The following is an 8,112-nucleotide window of genomic DNA, read 5'->3' on the forward strand; positions in this document are numbered from 1 at the left end:
TGTGACGTCATGCTCAGCATATAAAGCTGGGGGAAGCAGGAGGAAGGGGGGGATGTTTGGAGTGATAGAGTTTGTCTTCCCAAGTAACCGTTACGCGTGATGGAGCCCTGCTTTCCTGGAGATGGCTGAACACCTGCCTGCCGATGGGAAGGAGTGAATGAATTCCTTGTTTTGCTTTGCTTGCATGCGCGGCTTTTGCTTTACCTATTAAACTGTTTTTATCTCAACCCACGAGTTTTCTCACTTTTACTCTTCCGATTCTCTCCCCCATCCCACCGGGGGGGAGTGAGCGAGCGGCTGCGTGGTGCTCAGTTGCCGACTGAGGTTAAACCACGACAATCCCCTAAGTATGAATCCCTCTGCAGCATCTGTTTGGTCCCTGACACTTATTCAGTGATGAGAATAGAGTTGCAAACATCCTTAAAGCATGTGACGTGTCCTCCTCTCAACCACCAGAGGAAGGCTTGCTTCCAGCGTGCTTCCCTGCCTAGTTTGTGGCCTGTTTCATCCCACGTCCCATTCTTTCCTTGGGTTGGATTGATCTGATTTCAAAGCATTTCACACCTGACTTGATTGAATTTCATCTGACTGATGTAAAATCCTGTCTTTGCCAGGTCTTTAAGGTCATCTGATGAGTCTACTTTCTGGCATTCCTCTGGTCTCGTTTTCTCTAACATTATCCGCAATGTTTCTAAGGCAGCGTAGCGTGGCTTCTAGCCCACAGTATGGAAGCATTGAATAATACCAAAGCCAGGACCATTTTCTTGCTGTTCCTTTCTGTATGTGTCCTTCTAGTCTGACCATAAGCCACCAATAGCTCCTGTCACCAGATCAAGCTGCTATTTTTGCACCAATTTTACATCCATCTTTCATCTAGATGGTATTTCCCTTTCTGACAAGAAGTCTGAATGGGATAACACAAAGTCCTCTATGGAGGTCAAAATTATCACATCTGCTGCTTCCCCTTTATCTGCCAAATCTTTGAGAGAGGAAATTAAAATGGTTTGGTATAAAATAGTTCTTAAGAAATCCCAGTTGTCTGCTTCTCAGCCCCCATATTAGCCCTTTGGTGCCTCTGAATTAATCCTTTGTGCAGGTCGATTTTCCAGACACTGAATTATGGATCTATAACTTGACTTCAAGCCTTTTAAACAGGATACTGTGCTTGTTCTTTGCCATTTCCTTGGTTCCGCTCCAGCCCTCCAGCAGTCTTGGAGAGCCTGGCTTGGGAACTGGAGACAGCTTCTCCTCTGATAATGAGTGTTGCTGTAGCTCATACACATTTCACCTAGCTGAAAGTTCATGAACCTCTTCTTTCGCAATCCTGGCCCATTTCCCAACCCCTTTTCTGTTCATCATCATGGCTAAATGCCGGGGCAAGGGTTTGGCTGTAGGTGCCTAAGAGAGAGACTGCAAAGTCTCAGCTAGTTATCTTTTTATCTTGGTGGTTTGTGGAGGGTAATTGATCCCTTCAGTGAGTTATTCACATCTAGATTCAACTTTTATGTGAAAGCTAAGTGCAAGAAAGGCAGCAGAGTCACCAGTTTCTTCCATTTGCTTTCATCAAATGAACGACAGTGATGGTCTCACCCGCCCCTTGGTCCTTCCTCTTCACCCTCCTACAGTCACTTCTCACATCCATCACTAGCTTTTCAGCATATAAGATATCTTCTCACTGGTAAGCAATCATTGGCAAGGCAAACACTGGGCACAGAGCTAGCCAATTCAGTCTAAGGCCACCTGAATACATTTGAGCTTTGCTAATTCTCAGATCTGTCCTCTGCTCTTCTCTTTTCCTCTCCTCTCCCTTTTATAAAAAGCCGCCTGCAAGGAATTGCTCCTGCAGCACTGGGATTTCAGCCTGGACGTTAGGAAAAAAATCTCCCCCAAGAGGAGAGGCAGCTCTGGGACAGGTCCTCAAAGTGGTGGTGGCTTGCCACCCTTGGGGGTTTCTGAGTGTTCGTTAGACAAAGCTGTCTGGCTTGCATCAGTGTTGGCGATAGTCTTGCTCCAAGAGGGAGGTTGGACCAGAGACTGTGGAGGGCTCTTCCAGACAATGCTGCCATGGGTCTGCAAAAGAAAATATTCAATACATACCAAAGCTGGGTTATTCCCCTGCATCAGGAGCACATCTGCATTGCACTTGGACACAACAGTCCTTTCTTTTTCTTTGGCCAGGTGTTAGTACCCTGCAAAGTGGCCCCATATTACTCATATGTACAATGGAAACACAGCGCATGCAGAAGAGCTGACCTTGCATTCCTCCCTCAGGCCTGCCACTGCATTTGAAATAGCCTTACTGAAATGTCTGAACGTGCAGGCTTGTTGCTGAGCTTCCTGAGCACCAGAATTTGGGATTTAATAGCTAGGTCTGGGAATGCTTGCATCCTTTCCCATGGCCAGGACTGCCCTGGGTGCCCTGGGTGCCCTGGGTGCTGGTGCCTGTTCCATTGTTTTGCTGTCTTTGCTGCTACAGCAGTAATTAGGATAAGGTATAATTACAAAGTTTGCCCTGGGACATGCAAGCTCACTGAGCTGCATTGCAAAGTCCTCTGTTTTCTGCTCCTTTTCCTTCCGTGACAAATGCCTGACTTCTGGTTTAAAGTGAGAAGCTAGTGGTGATCTAGGTATGAGCTGGCACCGAGTTCCTTGCTCCCTCCTTCATCCTCCAGATCTTGCCATTCATCGGACCTCTCCAAAGTAACCTGTGGGTACTCAAGATGTCAAATACTCTTGGCAGTTGTAGAGGCAAACAAATTATTGTAGCTTAGGTGCCTGGCGGAGAAACCAAAGCCAAAGAATCTGAAGATGTGTTCTGGAGGCCAGCAGGAGATGGAAGCATAGGTGCTCCCATCTTTCGGAGACACCCAGGATCATCCAGGCAGCATCAGTGAGACCTTATCTCTTGCTGCCTGGCACAGAGGACTCACTGGACATGTTTTTGGAGGGTGGGCAGAAGGTATCACATACAGATGGCTCAGCCTGGCTCTTCTAGCCTTTCACGTCAGCACCTGCCTTTGGAGGATGGAGCAAGGGGCTTGCTCCCAAGGCACACCCCAAATCTGGCAGCAAAGAAGACCCAGTTTTTCCAGGAAGTTCACTGCAGACCTTGGAAAACAGTGGCAGTTTACAGCTTGGTCCCTGAATAAACTTGTGCATGTCTTTGCTAACTACCACTGATAGTCTTCCCTCGGCACTCTGATTCACCCAGACCTACCTTGTTTTTGCATGCCAGCGATGCCTCAGGAGCTGGGCAGTTATCAGAAGACAATGAATCACCTAAAACATCTGCTAACTCATTCTGTAGGAGCTCATCTTACTCACAGCACAAATTCCAGCTCTCAGCTGCTCTGAAAATTTTCTACCAACAATATATGCAGCTGCTCCCAGTCACATATTGGCCCATCTCAATGAGGGACACAGGCCCACATAGCTAGAAGACAAGGTCAGCAGCTGTAAACTTCACATAGGGACCAAGGCTTTCCCTTCCATTCAGTAAGAGACTGGCACCCGTCCCTGATGCTTGTGTTTAGAGAAGGTGGGGTTTTTTACGGCAGAGGTTCCCTTTTGGTTCTGAGTTTGTCTGGCATAACACCAGGCAGATAATTTCACTCGGTGACTGGTGTCTCCAGCGCAATAATGTGCCAGCAGGCTTGTCTTTGCAGGGCTGACCTTTCAAAGAGATGTTCAACTTGATGTCAGCTACAGCTGCAAAGCCAAACAGGATCCAGTTCTGATCCTGCTTTTTTTTCTACCTTGCTGGAGTTGCTCCTAGACTGCTCCATAAATCATTGTCCAATGATAAAATACCAAGAGGGACTGGGTTTGTCTGATGCTGCTCTTGAGAGGTCAAATCTTATCTTAGCAAAAACAGCCCTTGGGAGAAGGGATAGCACAGAAACATACTGCATATCTTCCCACCCCTCTGGTTTTTTTTCTGCACTGCTCCAAGAGCTAGTTGGTACTGATGCCAAGGTACTGTGCCTGTTGCACATTACAGCCTGGCACAGTACCTTGGCATTTCAGCATTCCTGGCAGTGATCAGACTGGTGTCTCCTGTCCCTGCCCTTTTTCGGTGCTGGTGGGACTCTCACCATGCTCTGCATGAGCCTTCTCCATAGGTGATACCTGCCCTGGGACAGACAGTATTGCACTCTGCTTGTAAACCAGTGTTCTCATCAGTGTTATTCTGACATGCAGTGCCTTGTCTCATCCCTGCATGCTGTTCGTTGTCAGCTGCTACGGCTGTGAATACGCTCGACAGGGGAACACCAACAGCCTGGTACAGTGCCTGGGAGGAAGAAAGAGGAGACGACTGAAGAACAGTACGAGAAAGGTTGATAAATCTATGTATGCTGAAGAGGGCATGAGTGTGCACTGCCTTTCCAACACAAGAACTAGGATCTAGAAGGTGTTGAATAAAACTAGCAAGTGACAGGTTCAAAATAAGCAATAAGAGACGGTTCTTCCCCCAGCCCAGAGCAGAGCTGCAGAATTACTTGCTGCAGGATGTTGCAGAAGGGCTCCTACAATTTCTAGGGGCTCCAGGGGAAACTGGAGTTATTCATGGAAGAGTCTGGGAATGCTAAATCCAAAGACACCAACTTTGGCCCAAGAAACCCTGCAAGTTTGCTGGAGACCAGGAGACCTCCAGGTGCCTGTGCTTTTTGGCCACTGCTGGAGACATGATTATGGCCTTCATGGACCTTGGGTGTTCTTAGGTAGGAACGTTATTGTAGGCCCTGGAAGAGGCACAACAGTATTATCAAGTGGTTGTGCTCCAAGGAATAGGAAGATTTGGTCATCTTGGATTTGTGGCATAAACCTTTAGGAGTCCTGTGTGGGTTTCAAGGGGGGGATCTGGTCAGCATGGCTGTACCTTCTTGTACCTGTATGTCTCTCTGGACTGTATCCTTATCCATCACACCCTCTGTGCCAGAAAGCCTGTAAGGTGTTACAGACCTCAGGTCCCAAGTGGCTTTTTGGAGGTGCATCTTCCAGCCAGCCTGGGCTACAACATTCAACCGGTAGGCTCTGTCACCCCATTTGGGGTGCTCTCCCCCCACTTGGAGGCTGTCCAGCAGCATCGACTGGCTCGGCACAACTGGTCCCATAGCATAAGTGTGCCCTCCTGTGAGGGGTTAGAGCTTCATAGAATCACAGAATGGTTGAGGCTGGAAGTGTCCTCTGGAGTTCATCTGGTCCAATCCCCTCAGTCAAGCACAGGCCACATACAGCAGGCTGCACAGGGCCATGTCCAGCCAGCTTTTGAATACCTCCAAGGATGGAGACTCCACAGCCTCTCTGGGCAACTGTACCAGTGCTCGGTCACCCTCACAGCAAAGCTGCCTTCCAGACGGTCAGCCCCCATCATGTATCAAAGTTTCTCCAAAGGATGGAGACTGTGCAACTTCTCTGGGCAACCTGTGCCAGTGCTCAGTCACGCTCACATTAAAAAAGTGTTTCCTGATGTTCAGGTGGAACCTTCTGTGTTTCAATTTGTGCCCATTGCCTCCAGTCCTGACACTGGGCACCACTGAAAAGAGCCTGGCTCCATCCTCTTTACACCTTTCCTTCAGGTATTTGTATACATTAATAAGATCCCCCCCTCAGTCTTCCCTTCTCCAGGCTGAACAATCCCAGCTCTCACAGGCTTTCTTCATAGGAGAGATGTTCCAGTTCCTTCATCATCTTCATGGCCCTTTGTGGGACTTTCTCCAGTATGTCCATGTCTCTTTTGTACTGGGGAGCCCAGAACTGGACACAGCACTCCAGGTGTGGCCTCCCAGTGCTGAGCAGAGTGAAGGATCACCTCCCTCCACCTGCTGGCAGCACTTCTAATGCAGCCCAGGATACCATTAGCCTTTTCTGCAAGGGCACATTGCTGGCTCATGTTCAACTTGGTGTCCAGCAGGACCCCGAGGTCCTTTTCTGCCAAGCTGCTTTCCATCTGGGTGACCCACAGCATGTACTGGTGCCTAGGGTTGTTCCCAGGTGCATGACTTTCCACTTCTCTTTGTTGAACTTCATGAAGTCATTGAACTTCACTTGCTGTCAGCCCACTTCCCCAGCCTGTCCAGGTCCCTCTGGATGGCAGCACAACTCTCTGGCATACCAGCCACTCCTCCCAGTTTTGTGTCATCAGCAAACTTGCTGAGGGCACAGTCTACCCCATCATCCATATCATTAATGAAGATACCAAACAGGACCAGACCCAATCTTGACCACTGGGGTACACCACTAGTGACTGGCCTCCAACTAGACTTCCTGCCACTGATCACCATCCTCTGGGTCTGGCCATTCGGCCAGTTTTCAATACACCTCACTCTCTGGAGTCAGGAAAGCTAAAGCCCAACTGAAATTGAATCTGGTCAGGGATTCTCAGACAATGTTTCTGTATTCCCCCCCAGGTTACCCATCCTTGCTTCCACCCTCTGTAGGCTTCCTTTCTGTGCCTGAGTTTGGCCAGGAGCTCCTTGTTCATCCACGCAGGCCTCCTGGTATTTTTGCCTGGCGTCATATTTCTTGGGATGGAGCTCTCTTGAGCTTGGAGGAGGTGATCCTTGAATATTAACCTGCTTTTTTGCCTTCCCTCCTCCCTCCCCGCCCCCCTGCCTTCCCTCCAGGGCCTTATCCCATGGGACTCTTGCAAGCAGATCTTGAGAAGAGGCCAAAGTCTGCTCTCCCGAAGTCCAGGCTTGTCAGCTTGCTTCTCACCCTTCTCCCTCCCCTCGGGATCCTGAACTCCACTATCTCATGGTCACTGAAGCGAAGGCTGCCTTTGATCTTCACATCCGCAGCGAGTCCTTCCTTGTTGATGAGTATGAGGTCCAGCAGAGAACCTCTCCTCATTGGCTCCTCTGTCACTTGGAGGAGGAATTTATGATCAGTGCACTCCAGGAACCTCATGGATTGCTTATGTCCTGCTGTGTTGTCCCTCCAGCATATATCAGGGTGGTTGAAGTCCCCCATGAGGACACCAGGGCCTGTCAACGTGAGGCTGCTCCTTTCTGTAGAGGGCCTCATCCACTTTTCTTCCTGGTCAGGTGGCCTATAGCGGACACACACTATAATAACATCACCTTTATCTGTTCTCCCTTTAATCTTAGCCCGTAAGCTCTCAGCTGGTTCCTTATCCATCCTCAGGCAGAGCTCCACGCACTCCAGCTACTCGCTCACATAAAGGGCAACTCCCCCTTTTCATCTTCCCATCCTGTCCTTCCTAAAGAGTCTGTGTCCCTCCATTGCAACACTCCAGTCATGGGAGCCATCCCACCACAAGATTGCAGCCCTGCAACTGCACAGAGATCTCTAGTTCCTCATGTTTATTCCCTGTACTGCATGCATTAGTGTACAGACACGTTAGAGAGGCTCCCCAGCATGTTGAGTTCCTGGCGAGGGTTTGGGGGATTTCTCCACAATGGTGCCTTTTAGGCAATTCCTTGCTTACATGCAAGTGCTGACAGTGACCCTGCTTAGGCACCATTTTGTTGATTTTGTGCTCCCTTCCTGTCACACCACCCTTTGTTCAGCCACCCTATCTGTGGCTCCCTCATAGGACTGCTGGCTACTTTCTCCCCTGTCATTCCTAGTTCAGAAGGTGGCTTTGAAATATAAGGGGTGTGAGCACACAGAAACTCTGATGTTTCCTCGCAGACATGCCTATGCTCATGGGTGTGTCAGCTGACACTAAGTGTGCCCATTAGCTAATTGAGTTTTGCTGTTTTCTTAAATTGCATAGACATAATTTGCTTTCAGTTGTCTCCATTCTCCTGTGTAGTGCTGCTGACTGCAACCTTTTAGGAGCAACAGACCTCCAGCAACCAGATAGGTCACCGTCTTGCATCTTACTGCAACTGGGAGAGCACAAACTGGGCATGAGAAGCTTCATCCTCAGGCTGGGCACCTTGCTGAAATGTGTCTAGGGGTGGCACAGTCCTGGTGGAGGCTGAGTGGCTGATGATTGCATTTAAACTGCCCTGCTGCAGATGAGATGGTGCCTCTGTTCCCTCTCGGGGCTAACTCCGGTAAAAGGTTGATACACGTACCTTTTCCACTTCCCAGTTGACTTGGAGAGTTCTCGTTTCGAAAATTTCCTAGGAGGCAAGTCTG

The sequence above is a fragment of the Aptenodytes forsteri genome, unplaced genomic scaffold (genome assembly GCF_000699145.1).
Source record: "Aptenodytes forsteri isolate BGI_AS27 unplaced genomic scaffold, ASM69914v1 Scaffold6, whole genome shotgun sequence".
Taxonomy (NCBI): Eukaryota; Metazoa; Chordata; class Aves; order Sphenisciformes; family Spheniscidae; genus Aptenodytes; species Aptenodytes forsteri.